The sequence below is a fragment of the Equus asinus genome, chromosome X (genome assembly GCF_041296235.1).
Source record: "Equus asinus isolate D_3611 breed Donkey chromosome X, EquAss-T2T_v2, whole genome shotgun sequence".
Classification (NCBI taxonomy): domain Eukaryota; kingdom Metazoa; phylum Chordata; class Mammalia; order Perissodactyla; family Equidae; genus Equus; species Equus asinus.
In genome coordinates this window covers 23,223,953-23,237,815 of record NC_091820.1, presented here as the reverse complement: position 1 = coordinate 23,237,815, position 13,863 = coordinate 23,223,953, and the positions used below count along the sequence as shown (strand labels likewise).

The window sequence follows — 13,863 nt, the reverse complement described above, 5'->3', positions numbered from 1 at the left end:
TTGGTTAGAATTTGACATGCAAGGGGCTAGAATTTCTTACTGGATTGGGTTAACTTCTCTCAAAGTAAGAACCAGGCCAGGGAATTTCTTTTCCTCAAACACATACAAGGTAGTGGCTGTGTGTGTAAAAAAACAGAGAGAAACTGTTAGGGATGAGAGCTGCTTGTTCATTGTTTGTGCTTTATCATCAGCCACTGCTGGCCCATTTGTCTTCAATTAATGGACAGGCAGCAGAAGGCCTTATTTTAGGCTCAGACGGAACAGTTGGCTCTTGATCCAGCTATTGTTAACAGAGAGTCTTGCATTCAGTAGGTATTGGATAACTGCCAGATGTTAATAAATCAAGTGCTTCGGTCACCATTTAGCTATCAGCTCTTTGTATGTAAGTTTTGAAGGAAGAATGGGTGAGTCTTAGCTTGGAACCACAACATCCAAAACTACAAAAGCTGCAAGTCTACTGGGACTGTTCTTTTCTTTTTTTTTTTTTTTTTTTTGGTGCTGCTGCTGCTACTGCCAGAAGAAAGGATTTTATAGACATTTATAGCTCTGGATGAGAAAAATAGTACTTTTCAAGCTGAATGATGTCTGAAAGACAATAGCGTTACTTCCTTATTAGGAGCAACTCCACTGCAAACACCCACATCATTGAAACTGTCATTATTGGGGCAACCTAGGAAGATATGGAGGAGCAATATAGGTCAATTGACACCTTCAAATCAACACTCAATCGCATAGAAAAAAGCTGGTTTACAGCTTAACAGAGTACTGTATTTTAATACCATTTAAGCATAATTTGAATTTTAAAATATAGGTGTTGAGGAAGCTGTTGAGATTTATCACAAAATAGTCGTGTGAAAAGGCTGATTCAAAAAGAAATGACAGACCTATTAGGTGCACAAAAGAGAAGGCAAAAGAATTTTCTGATATTGCATTGCATCTCCAAAAAAGATCAGGCATTAGAATTAAATGATCTTTATTTTTTTTCTATTCACATTTTAAGACTGGATAATGCAATTTATTTATTGGCAGTTAAGTAATAAGACAAATTTAAATAATTATACATGCAAATATGTAAAGCAAACCAGGCAAAAGAACTATATTTAAACTTGTATTTTCTTGAGTTTAAAAATCTAATAGGCATTCTTACCCCTAGTATATTATATGGTCATTTAGATATTATATTTTATAAAAACGATTTGCATTGCAGACTTTAAGCACATTTGTCAGCTACAGTATCCACTTTTTACTTGTATTATTTGTGAACCTGTCACTTATTGAATGTTTATTATGTGTCACTAGTCTAAGCCTTTTTCATAGATGGCTTTATATAAAACAACTTTACGAGGTAGATGTTATTTTCCCTACTTCCAGATGAGGAAACTGAGGTTCAGAAAGGATAAATACTTAACTCAAGTTCAAATGGCTGGTAAGTGGCAGAGCCAGAATTCAAACACAAGTTTGATTCCAAAATCCACACTTTGATAAGAATATAATGTTAATATTATTGGAGAAGAGGCATTTTCAGAGATACAATAAATGTTTTTGATTGCACATTTATAAACTGTGACTACAGAGAACAGTTGGATATCCCACACTCATACAAAAAGCATAGTAGCATTGAGTGAAGGGATCAGAGTCAGATATATAATGCCTTATGAAATAAGTTAATAAGGGTTGAGACACTATGCTTGATGAAATAAATTTCCTAAGGGCAATAGACATTAACAGCTGTTCAAGTATTGTTCATGTCCCTGTGGGCAAGTATATCACTCCCTCAGTTATTGAGGACATGTGGTGTTCCTTTAGTATCTTTCATCTCATTTACACCAAGGAAGAGTAAATAAGCATTCTTGGAGTTCAGTAAGAACAGCCTTTCTCCCCACAAACATTCTCGCTTCATATTCACCACTTAGTAGCAAGAATTACGATTCTAAAAATAAAAATTTTTAAAAGTTAATTTCCCACTTAAAACATTTCAGTAGCTTCCCATTGTACTTATAAATCCAAAACTTTAAAGCCTTCTACAAGGTTTTACATGATCTACAACCTATATACAGACCAATCTCTCCTTCCGGCGTCAGCCTTCAGTCCTCACTTTCCTTCTGTTGCCTTCCTGACTCAGGGCTTTTGATCAGGCCTTCCTCTTTACCAGAAATACTTCACCCTAAGTTTTTACTTAGCAAACATCTATTTAGCATCAAGTCTCTGTTCTAAAGTTCAAGAAAGTTTCCTTGAACCTTGATGAATCCTTGATAATTGCTTGGAAAGCAAGATAAACGGTTAATCATTCCTGTTTTCACTTTCATAGCATCCTGTACTTTTCCCTCCCAGAACGTACATGAACTGGAGAAGTTGGAGAAGAGGATGTGACCAGGCCTTCAAGTGGCTGAAAGAGTTCCTTCAATAAAGTAACAAATACTTTAATTTCCTTACTCTGGAAAGTATCTTGAAAAGCTTAACTTGCATGGGTGTTTCGGGGCTGTTACTTCAAATTCCTACAATTTTACTGATAGCATCCATTTTAGATGAAAATTTATTCATATTGGTTAATTTTCAATTTACTTAATTGGTTTGGCCACTGTCATTGTCAAGGAAAAATAATTTGTTCTTTTCTAAGTGAATACCTTAGCTCCTCTAATTTTTGATTTACTATGATTTTTTTGGTGAAAATTATTAATCAAATGATTTTACATTATTAGTGTGAAAAGCAGATGTTCAATATAATAAGATATGGTGACTAATACTATTTGTTGAAAGAAGGAAATTGCTCATGGAAAAAGTAACATTTGCCAGAAGTGACAGCTTGTCAAATTGACTGTCAATATGTTTAAAGAAAATATTCCTATAAAAAGGAAGTCACGAGGAACAACAGCAAAACAGGAACCATATTTTTGAAAGTCAGATTTTCTCAGTGCCCTCAGACAGATGGAACTCAACTCTCCCATTTAAAAACTAATCCCATAAATTTAAAATATGTATACATTTAATTGAACATGAGTGACAAACTCTAGAGAAGAAGAATCTAATTGAAAAAAAATTCATCTGAGAAAAGCTAAGCCAGTTCTGGAGATGGATGATGGTCATGATTTCACAACAATGTGAACATACCTAATGTCACAGAACTATACACTTAAAATGGTAAAGCATAAGTTATGTATATTATACCACAATAAAAAATAACAATAAGGCAATAATTCTTTATTCTCACATATCCATCTGGAAATGCAGAACTTTCCAACCTAAGTGCAGTGTATCTGAAATGTGAGGCCTGTGAGGGGTTGGATGACAAGTCTTGCCTTAACCTTTGAAAAATCTCCAGAGATAACTTTGGTTATGCCTCCTTGTCACCCCTACTAAGCATCACTGTACTTGAACTGTCATTACAGCCCACAATTATTATAATCAAAAAGTTACTTGGGCTCAATAAATTTCATGTAGGCACCAGGTCTACACTAAGCTAAAATTCAAAACTTAAAATATTGTTGGCCCCAGGGGAAGACTCAGTGGCATGCGTAGTGGTTAAGTTCACGCACTGCACTTCAGCAGCCTGGGGTTCACAGGTTCAGATCCCAGGTGTGGATCCAGCACTGCTCCTCAGGCCATGCTGTGGTAGCATCCCACATAACATAGAGAAACATTGGCACAGATGTTAGCTCAGCAACAATCTTCCTCACACACAAAAAAGGAATTGTTCGCCCCAAATTGTTATAGATCATGTGTCATATCACAAATGAAGAATTTAATTTGGTTTCAAGATAAAGCAAATGGGAATCTCTCAACTTATAGTTTATATTGAAATAATGTTAAAAAGATGGTAAATGAGTGGTGTTAACATTTTTCCTTGCTACAATGTCCTTAAAGAAAGTTGGCTTGTATGAAGCTTATTTTAAATATACAGTAAAAACATAGCTTTTATATTATCTTCTCTGCATCAAGAAACAAAGCACATGTCACTAATAATACATCTTCCCTCAGGCAATGAAGAAAGTCTTGTTCAAGTTAAAATACATTCTGATGAGGTTATGATCTTGGCCTCATGCTTCAATATTAAAGTACTGTCATTCCATAGTGGAAAAACTAATAGTGTTTATCAGAGAGGACTCAAGGAAAAGGAGTTTTTCAGTAGGGAAAACAAACAAATCCCATACTCTAATGCTTATACACTGTGATTCAAACAATGATGATAAACATGGCTGGTGGACCTGAAGACTCAGTACATACACTGGGAACCATGTAAAGAAAAATTATTCCAGATCCAAATTATAATTAGTAGAAGATCCCTGAAATATAAATGATAGCTTAAAATACAGAACACAGATTAAATATATAGTGATCTTGCTCTAAGTACCATACAAGACTGCTCTTTAAAATTCCTTATGGATATATGAAACTCACTTAGGTAATGCATCATCTAAGCTTTAAAGCCTTGCTGTTACAAGTACTGCATTATGTGATAATTTGGTAGAAATGCAGACAGCTCAGCCCCACTGCAGGCCAAGTGAATCACAATCCCCATAACAAGCTCCCCAGAGGCTTCCCACACAAATTAAAGTTTGAAATGTACAGCTCCAGCACAGCTCTAAAGAACACATGCAGAGCATCCATTCATAGACTGTGAGACCTTGAGAATGAATGGCTGTACCAGGCTGGAGTGCAGGAGGTCGTCTCTACCTCCAGATTTGGGGTACTCTGGTTCCTGATTATATTAAACCCAGAAGAAGATACGGCCCTAGCTAACGCCGAGCTTGTTACCATTCCCTTTACACGCACATTCATACATTGTTAATTTATAACTTCCTGAATGGTGACATAAGCCCTGAAAATAAAAAGCCAGTGTCCCAGCAAGAACTGAGCTTCCTAAGAATGGTGAGACAGTGTTTCTTGGAGCTGTTTGCCCTCATTAGGGATATTGGGGGCCAAGGTGTATGCTACATCTGCTCCTGTTCTCTGTGGTTATTCTAGATTTTATATTCTTGACTGACATTAAAAACTTCATCTAATGTAACAGTGAGTGTTTGTGGGGAAGGAATGTAGTTTCTTCCACACTAACAATCAGCCCATCACAAACACTACATTCTCTTAAGCTGTGCTTAGTGTAATGTTTTCATTCTATTGATAAACAAGAGATTTCACTTAGCTATTTATCAATACTTGAAATTAACAACTTTCTATACTCTCTTTTTCTTCTGCACTGTTCAGAAGTTACACTAGTTTTAACATCGCTAACAAATTGAAACAAATGAATATACTGACCATTAGATTGCCTGGAAGATATCACTCTAATCATAGTGTTGAGTGCTTACAGTGTGCTGTTGAACTGCTACTTACTCATCACCAACTGTCTCCTTTAAACCTCACAAACTTATAAACAGATAGGCATGATCTCTTTTATAGATGAGGAACAGAACTTGAGAGGTGTGGCATAATGTTTTGAAAAGAGCACAGGCCCTGCGAAACATCCCTGGGGTCAAATCTTGTCGCCACTATTTATTAGCTGAGTTACCTCAACTATCAAATATGGACAACAGTAGTAATTTACTTCTAATGTTTCTGAAAAAATTTAATAACTCACATATGTAAAGCATTTGCAATAGTGCCTGGGGTATTATAGGAACCTGAAAAATATATTTTTAAGCAACTTGTCTACGGAAGCATCGTTAACATGGGGGCCAGGATGCAAAGGGAAATCTTTTGGACTCTGGAGCCTAAGGGCTTACAATTACATTGTACTGCCTACATTTTCCCTAACTCTTCCTAAAACACAATAAAATACCAGAGGGCTAAAAGAAAGGAGCAGGAAGCTACACTTTTCACTGTAAAACCTGGATTTACATGTGCCTTTAGTTCATATGCCTAAATTTGGGACAAATGAGATAGAAGAAGAAACAAACAACAGTCTTCTTTTAAAGTGATTAATTTTTATTAATGGAAAGTCCATGATGTGAATATTTTCACAGAATATACGAAGAATATCTCTTGCTGAGCTAACACATGTTTTGCTGGTAGGCACCAACACTGAAAACATCCATATGAACCTTGTTTGGTTAGCTGGAGTTAAATATAATATCCAGTATTTGCATAGTGTTTTATAGTTTCAAAGTTTTCAGATAATAACTTATGATATAGGCGGTGTAGATATTTTTATGTCTATTACGTAGATGAAGACATGAAAGCTCAAATGTTGAAGTTAACTTAAAAGTTTGAAATAACACATAACGAGATTCTAAAGCAATTCATTTCAAATATTACATACCCAATGTTTCCTTTGACATAAGAAGTAATAAGATATAAAATTGGTGGGATTATTTAAGGTTGTTTGGACAATAAAGTGACTTAATAATGAGACGAGATTATTTAAATTATTTAATGGTAGGTGGCTATATGATGAACATTTCACATCTTTAAAATGATTTGACTCTAACTTTTCTGATATTTCTGTTGTATTTTCTTTCTTGCTGTGTTCATTCTCTAAGTTTTATGAAGGTAGGGACCATGATTACCTCACTCACCTGTGCGTACTGACCCAGGATAGTGCCTACATATTTACTGCCATCCCACTAAGTTTCCTAGGTCGTCATTCAGCACTACAAAAAATGTAGAAACACTGCAATTTTTTTCAACAGTCTGATCACTGAAAATCAACTCATTCAAATTATCTTCCTAAGTATTTTCCTATTCTGGAGTTTTCTGGGTATAAAAATGCAAAGTAGTATTGTCCAAGTTCTCTCTAGTATATATATCACATTATAGTATTAGGAAAAATTACAATAGTCATAACATTATAAATGCTCACAAAAGTATCTAAAATTCACTTTCTCATAACACACAACTGGTAAATTGTTGGATTATCACTATTTTATAGGTGAGGAAACTAAAGTCACATGGTTTAACCAGAACTTCAACTAGACTGTGCCACTGCATCAGATTTTCCCCGACTGGTTTGAGGGGAACAAATATCCCCATCTTTCTATGCCACTAGAGATGTTGTCCTTGCCAAATTCCCTAAGAATTATTTTCTATTCTGTATTCAGCTTATCATTTAGCATTGTAAAGGATATAAATGTTTGTAGAAAATGTAGGCAAGCCCTAAAGGAAGAGCTTGCCATCAGTTTGAAGAGTTAAGCCATGGTTACATTGAAATTGAAATATCTTTCAAAGGCAAGATCCTATTAAGCGTGAGACTATGAGGTACAATATAAAATTATATGTGTAATTCAAAACTGCAAATATTCAGTATAGACTGGCCAGGGCCAATACTCTAGAGCTGCAGCTCAAGAATTTACAAGAATAGGCAAAATCATTGCACATGTTCCCTTCTGGTACTTGCATTTTCTCCATTCTAATGTGAAATAATCACTTCCAAAATACTCAATGATTTATGATTTTAATATACTTCTACAGAACTATCCTTACAGTCAATTTTCAATTATTAAGTCCCTTTTCTCATCTTCCTGGATCATTACATTGCTCATTAGGACCTCCTATTACAAGAGAAAGCAAAACACTATTAGAATTGGCATTTTGTAAACAGCTATTTTTAAAGACTTTATCTGTCACCAAAAAGAATCTGATGGAATACATAAAACATAAATAAAAATAAGAAGTCTACTTTTAATATAAAGTGAATAAAATAACCACAAGGCCTTTTAAGGAAAACATTCTGGATAATAAAACTGCCATAACCCTTCACCACTCATTCTTGTTTTTTCAACCTTACTACAAAAGAAAAATTCAGAACGTCAGGGTTGTAATTCCCTTCACATGTCCTCCTAAGGCTATTTTTAACCTAATAGAATTAAAATTTAGCAAGATCAGTTTTTTCTTTTTTTCTTAAAGATTGGCACCTGAGCTAACATCTGTTGCCAATCTTCTTCTTTTTTTTCTTCTTCTTCTCCCCAAAGCCCCCCAGTACATAGTTGTATATTCTAGTTCTAGGTCCTTCTGGTTCCTGCTATGTGGAACACCAGCTCAGCTTGGCCTGAACAAGTGGTGCCATGTCGACAGCCAGGATCCGAACCAGCAAAACCCTAGGTCACTGAAGCAGAGCATGCGAGCTTAACCAGTCAACAACAGAGCCGGCCCACAAGATAAGTTTTTATACACATTGAGGTTTATTTTAAATATAAAAACTTGATATAGGAATCAATTGCCTATTCCCAACTTCAATATCACCCTAGAACCTCGTCTCAAAACCACCTGCTGAATATCCATACATAAGTTTAACTTCTCAAATGCAGCATAAACATACACATACACACATAATTATACAGACACATATTACTATATTGCCTGTATATGTATAGTTCCTATCATTTATCTATCTTAGCAACTTATCGCCTCTAACATGGTATAATGGAGCTAGCATAAAATCCAGTTTCAATTCCAAATTCTGACACTTCCTAATTGTGCGACTTTAGGCAGGTTTCTTAATCTCTGAGAGCCTTACCTTCCATAATGCTTAAAATGGAAGAGTAATGCTGAATCGCTGCATGTATTACAAAGAATGTATACAGTGTCTACTATAGTGTAAAACAGAAATTAAGTTCTCATTAAGGGGAAATGCATTATCTTTATTATTGTTGTTATTCCTTCCCAAACATGCTCTTCCTCTTGACTTGCCTTTTCTTGAGAAATGTTATCACCATTCATTCTATCCTTTAGCTTGAAACCTTGAAATTATCTTGAATAATCTCCTTCAACATTGAATCAAAGGCAAAGTGCTATCAATTCTTCTCTTGGGATATATCATGAATCCATTTCAATGCCACCATCTCTTATGTTGTGTGCCATATCATCTTCAAGGTGAACCGCCATAAGTACTCTGATAGGCTACTTACCTCCAGTCTTGCTACCGTCAAAGCTTTCTACACATACAATCTGACATGAGTTCTGCTTTCCTTTTGTCAATTTACTGCTACAAATTCTTCATGACTCCCTAACTGCGTACAGAAAAAAAATTAAAAACAAATCCAAAGGCCGTGATGATTTGAATCCAATAGACTTTCTAGTTTCATTTTTTTTAATCTTCTTCATCAGTCATCCAAACAAACAATGAGTGGACAATATGTTCAAAGCACTGTTCCTAGCCATGGGGACACAACTGTGAACAATGTACTCATGGCCCACGCTCATGGGAAGCTTTCTTTCTAGTGATAATCAATACCATTAAACAACTAATCTTTAAAACTAGACGTGGTAAGTACTAGGTAGAAGTAAGTATAGTTTAGGCCCTGACCTTATCTGAGAGTTTGAGAATGCTTCCCTGAGGAAGTGATATTTGAACCAAAATTTAAAGATGAATACAACAGAGAGGAGATGATGGGGAAAGAGCAATTCTAGTAGAGAAAATGGCACAGCATGTGGGACCTGCAAACCCTATGCTTCAAGGCAAATAAATTATTGATGTATGCAAAATATGTATTTTTCTGCTCCACAAATTTTATTTTCACCTGGATTGTTAAGCATACTGACACTGCTATGTGACCCAAATCATTGCAGAAAAGAGGTGCTTTATTTACGAAGTCATACTTTCCTGAAAAATAATTTTTAACCACATAAGCAAAAGATGGCTTGATTTGCTAATACGCACTACTGTACTAAAAAATCCACTTGTTCTGTAGTGAAAATATTAATGATTCACTTTTGCTAAGGATTCTTGTTTTGCTAAGGAACTTCTACTTCATTTCAAATGCACGTCATCTAGTTTTAGTATAACATTCATTCAATTCAGAAGCCATTTGCATTTTCTCTGCTAAAAAAATAATCACTATTAGTGCTATCAATACCCATTTGTGATAGGCAAAGTGCTATCAATTCTTCACTTCTTAAAAAAAGTGTATTATATTTTTTTAATGCAGCCACATTAAATCTATTAACAATTGGAAAATGATGAATTAGGGTTACACACACACACACTTAACCAGTAACCATTATCTACAGTACTCATCTAAGAATTTTGAGGGTCAGGCAGTTTTACAAAGATAAGTGTAGTAAAGTTAAGACTCATCCCAAAAGCTTTTAGAAATATTTTCTATTTTTAAGTGAATATCATTTCTTTTTTATTAATGAAAAAACAGTACCAAACTTAATTTAACACTGATGATTATTTCTGCTTTTTTGAAATTCTTTCCTCTCCTGCCTCTGTGACACTGTAATTAAAGCCTTAGTATATAAATATCTCTGCTCCTTTTTCTATATATGCAGTAGGAATTTAATAAATATTTGGTGACCTATAAAATAAGAGCAATGAAACACATCCTAAGATTCTGCATATTTCTAACATCAAATGGTTTTTTTGGTTGAAATCATAACACCAACCCTAGGGATATGTGTTCAGACTGGGTTGAGAAAGGCAAAAGGTGTCAGTAATTCTCAGATCAAAAGAAAAAAATCCCCCGAAGGAGGTGAGATTTGCAGTTTTGGAGAGAAAGGCTTCTTTTCCGGTCAGAGAGTCAAAAGAATCACGCTCAAATAAAAGCATTCTGAATTGTCTTTCTGAATGATTACTGTCTGACCCACATATTTTCAGACTTCACAGAATGAAGAGGTAATTGCATTTGTTTGTTTGTTTGTTTTTAAAAATGACATTTCCTAGTGGTTGATGAAGAGTTGGTAGAATTGATGATATTAGCCTGGTTAAAGTGCAATGCTCCAGTTTTTCAGGTTGTCACAAGAGTAAAGAAGGATTTTAAAATACAGTCATACAAAACAACTTCAAACAGAGTTATACAGGTTTCCCAAAAAAATCATACTTTTATTTTGAGAGCTTAACGGCAAAATTCTGTTAGATATTTGTGGAAAAACAGATTGAGGGCTTTTGGTGAGTCTGCAAATTTGTGAAGGAAAATGAACCACTTTTTAATATAACCAGAAAAAAGTTCTCTAAAAACAAAAAGCTGTTACCGATATACATCACAATATTTTTGTAAAATCTTTTACGCTCTAAATATAAATGATGGTATTTTATAAAATATAAATGTGAGTGGTAAGTAAAAAGAGTATCATTTATCATCTCTAATAACTATTACTGGGTAACAAAGATTTTCAGAAATTGTCTTTCTGAAAAGTTTAACCTTTTGAATGAAGTTCAGAATCAAGTTAAAATACAATGCTTAAAGTATTAAAATGTTCATAAAGGGAAAAAATGGTTAGACAAAACTCTCTAAGTTTAAAGATTACAGAAATGACACAGATTAGCTAAAACCTGTCAGGGAGTGATGCTATATGAATATTTTCATGTCTGTGCATGGTCAGGGATTACTGAGAAAAGAAAACTGGAAGTTCAAGAAAGTAACTCCCAGAGAGATCTGCAGACATCTCCCCTAGAGCCCTTAATTTATATTCCAAGGAATAATAAACCTAGGGACTTTCACCTCCTCTCCCAAAAGAAAAAATGCAATAAATAGAAAATAGTTACAACATGATAGATATTAATCCAACTGTATCAATAATTACGTTAAATGTAAATAGTTTAAATATACCAATTAAAAGACAGGGACTGTCAGAGTAGATCCAAAAAAGAACCAACCACATGTTAAAAGTAAAGGAATAAAGAATGACATACCATGTTAGTACTATTTTTTTTAAAAAGCTGGAATAGCTATATTAACTTCAGACAAAGTAGACTTCAGAATAATTATTAAGGACAAAGAACACCACATTATGATAAAACAGTAAATTCTCCAAGAAGACATAGCAATTCTAAATGTGCATACACCTAACAAGAAAGTGTCAAAATACATGAGGTAAAAACTAATAGAACTGAAAGGAGAAATAGACAAATCAAGCAGGCAGAAAATCAATAAGGACATAATTGGCCTGAATAGCACCATCAGTTAACTTGACCTATTTGACATTTATGGAATACTCCATCAAACGAGAACAGAATTCACATTCTTCTCAAGCCTACATGAAACATTCACCAATAGAGACCACATTCTGGGCCATAAAATGCACTTTAAGAAATTCAAAGAATAGCAATCATATGGAGTCTGTTTTCAGACTGAAATGGAATTAAACTAGAAACCAACAACAGAAAGGTAGCTTGAAAATATCCAAATATTTGGAAATTAAACAACATACTTCTGCATAAACCATGGGTCAAAGAGAAGTCCAAAGAGAAATTTTAAAATATTTTGAACTAAATGAAAATATAATTTATCAAAATCTATGGGATGCAGTGAAAGCAGTACTTAGAGAAAAATTTATAGCACTAGGGACATGTATTGGAAAAGAGAAAGATCTAAAAAAAAAATAACCTAAGCTTCCATCCTAGGAAAATAGAGAAAAAAAGAGTAATTTATACTTAAAGCAAGTATAAGAAAAGAAATAAAATTTAGAGCAGAAATCAATAATATTGAAAGAAAAAATAGAAAAGAATGAACAACACCTAAAGCTTCCTCTTTGAAAAGATCAAATTGATAAACCACTAGCTAAGCTAACAAAGAGAAGACACAAATTACCAATATCAAAAATGAAACAGGGTTCACAACTACTGATCCCACAGACATGGAATGATAATAAAGAAATGTGATAAACAACTATATGCCCAATAATCTGATAAATTATATGAAGTGGATCAATTCCCTGAAAGACACAAACCACCAAAATTCACACAAGGAGAAACAGATCATCTGAATAGGTCTATTACTATTAAAGAAATTGAGTGAATTTTTAATAATCTTCCAATATCAAAAGCATGATGTCCTGATGGTTTCACCAGTGAATTCTACCAAACATTTAAGGAAGAAATGCTTTCAATTCTCCAATCTGTATCAGAAAGCAGAAGCAAACAGGATACTTTCTAACTCACTCTATGAGGCCAACAGTAACTTAATTCCAAAACAGACAGACATTACAACAAAGTATACATCAATATCTCTCATAATATATATGTCAGAATCTTCGATGAACTATTAGGAAATTAAATCTAACAATGCATTAAAAGAATAATATGCCATGAACAAGTGGGATTTATTCCAGGTATCCAAAAGGGGTTCAACATTTGAAATCAATCAATGTAGTCTATTACATCAAATGGCTAAAGAAGGAAAACTATATGATCTTATTAGTTGATACAGAAAAAGCATCTGACAAAATTCAACACTCTTTCATGATAAAAACTCAGCAAATTTGAAATAGAGGGGGACTTCCTCAACGTGATAAAGAACATCTACAAAAAATCTACAGCTAACATCATACCTAATGGTAAGAAAGTGGATACTTTCCTCAAAGTATCATCAAGGCTATTTTCAGAACTAAGGTTGATATCTGCAACAGGGGAAAAACAATTTATTCACTTCACTCCCTGAACTTTTCCATTTTAGGTTGTCTTTCCAAGTTTTACTTTAAACAACTCTAACACTGATTATCAAACAAAATAAAAATTAATCTAAATTTTGGGTGGATATATTAGACACGTCATATACTTATGAGACTGTAAGCCTGATGTGACTTTTTGTCTTTGTCTTTTGCCACATAACAGATACTCACAAAATGCATGAGAAAATGAAAAAAGGGAAAGATTGCAAACAATCATAATTTATCAACCAGTTTAATTCAAATTCTTCATCTAAATATATTAGATATATAAATATTTTAAGTATAATTTATTAATTTTCCTAAAACTATTCTGTTAACTGGGGAAATAACTAGTATTTTACCTATTTTCTTTTTTTGAAGATTAGCCCTGTGCTAACATCCACTGCCAATCCTCTTTTTGCTGAGGAAGACTGGTCTTGAGCTAACATCTGTGCCCATCTTCCTCTGCTTTATATGCGGGACACCTGCTACAGCATGGCTTGATAAGCAGTGCATAGGTCCACGCCTGGGATCTAAACCAGCGAACCCCAGGCCACTGAACCA

The 13,863-nt window shown here is 34.2% G+C and overlaps 1 protein-coding gene across 1 annotated transcript in view; it reads right to left on the bottom strand.

The window, feature by feature from the left end:
- The window catches only part of IL1RAPL1 (interleukin 1 receptor accessory protein like 1), a 1,280,310-nt gene that overhangs the window by 965,333 nt on the left and 301,114 nt on the right, over positions 1-13,863 (bottom strand). The gene's annotated exons all lie outside the window — the stretch shown is intronic.